This window comes from Rhinolophus sinicus, chromosome 18 (assembly GCF_057876585.1).
Source record: "Rhinolophus sinicus isolate RSI-liver-muscle chromosome 18, RSI-T2T, whole genome shotgun sequence".
Taxonomy (NCBI): domain Eukaryota; kingdom Metazoa; phylum Chordata; class Mammalia; order Chiroptera; family Rhinolophidae; genus Rhinolophus; species Rhinolophus sinicus.
Genome location: NC_142518.1, coordinates 34,487,004 through 34,488,716, shown reverse-complemented (window position 1 = coordinate 34,488,716; position 1,713 = coordinate 34,487,004). Strand labels below are relative to the sequence as shown.

General features: G+C 37.9%; 1 pseudogene; it reads right to left on the bottom strand.

Annotated features, from left to right (window-relative positions):
* Positions 1–252: 252 nt before the first annotated feature.
* On the bottom strand, positions 253–1,047 carry LOC109438360 (small ribosomal subunit protein eS1 pseudogene; annotated as a pseudogene).
* Between the last annotated feature and the right edge of the window lie 666 nt (positions 1,048–1,713).

The following is a 1,713-nucleotide window of genomic DNA, read 5'->3' as shown; positions in this document are numbered from 1 at the left end:
AGAAACAAAACCCCAAAAGCTCTTCCAACTAGAAATTTAAAATTTTCTATTAAACAACTCTTGGGTGAAAGGAAAATAAAGTCAAAATTACAGAACGCCAAACACACACACACACACACACACACACACACACACACACAACACCAAAACAAACCCAAAACAAATAATGAAAGTACTACATATCAGAGACTACTGGATACATAAAAAAAAACATTTTACTAACAATTGTCACCACAATAAATTAAAAAAAAATCACCAATGGGCTTTATTTGTCGCTGTGAAAAATCTGAATTTTAAACATTCTTGGACTGTGGGCTTATATCCGTCAGCTCGTTCAACTTTAGCACCTACTCATCCTCAGTAGCTTTTCCAGAACTGCTACCTTCACCATGAAGCTCCATGAATTCTCCCAATTCAAACTTGGGCTTCTTTAGCATCTTGACTTTTCTGTTAATAACAAAGACATCAAGGAGAGGATAAATAGATTGGCAAAACTTTTCTATGTTTTTTCCAATGCTATCTGGAATAAATTTATTGACCATTTCTTTCAAGTCATTTGTCTGCACCTCGGGTCATGATTTCCCTCATCTTCTTCTGGATTTGGCGGACCTATTGATGCTGAGCAAAAGAGGCCATTCGAATCTGATTGTTGTTTTTTTTTTTAGTAAAACCAACACAGGATAGATGAAGCAAACAACCATCGGTAGTCATGACATCAACATGAGCTTCAATCATGGGCTGCCATTTTTTTTACCATGGAGCACATTTTGTCACTGGTAAGATCCATGCCATGGAAATTAGCCAGTCAGTTTTTGCCCTGAACATCCTCAGTAACTAACTTGAGTTTTCTAAACGTAACTTCATCATTCTGCAGATCAGCTAGGCTCACTTCAAAAACACGACCCTTGAGACCATCAGATGCAATTTTAATTCCTTGAGTTCTCGTGACTAGTGTTTTCCCAATATTTCTTATATTGAACATAGATTGTGCTTTCACATCATACCAATCTTTCTTTTTTCTTTGCTCCCTTCTTACCGCCTTGTGTAAGGCACTATTCTTGCCGACCGCCATGGTACTGCTCAGAGAACCAAAAGGGCTGGATACATTTAAAGTAGAGATCAGAGGAAAATTTGTAGGCTTAAACACATCAATAAAAACAAAAGAATGAGATACCTCCATACTGTTTTCCACAGTTTATTGCAGCACTACACACCATAGCCAAGACATGGAAACAACCAAAATGCCCATCGGTAGATGACTGGATTAAGAAACTGTGGTACATTTATACAATACACAGCCATAAAGAAGAATGAAATCTTATCATTTGCAACAATATGGATGGACCAAGAGAACATTATGCTAAGTGAAATAAGTCAGACAGAGAAAGACAAATACCATATGATCTCACTTATATGTGGAATCTAAAGAAAAGAATAAATGAACAAACTAATCAGAAACAGTCTTAGAGACATACAGGAAAAACTGAGGGTTGCTAGATGGGCGGGGTGGTGGGAATAAGGGGGAAGTTGAGGGGATTAGAAAGCACAATCGATAACCACAAGATTGCCATGGGGATACAAAAGTCAATTTGGGCAATGTAATCAACAATGTTGTAAAGACTTTGTAGGGTATCCAATGGACACTTGTCTCATTAGGGAGACCACCTCAGGGATGATGTAGATGCCTGATCACCGCACTGTACACCTGAAGCT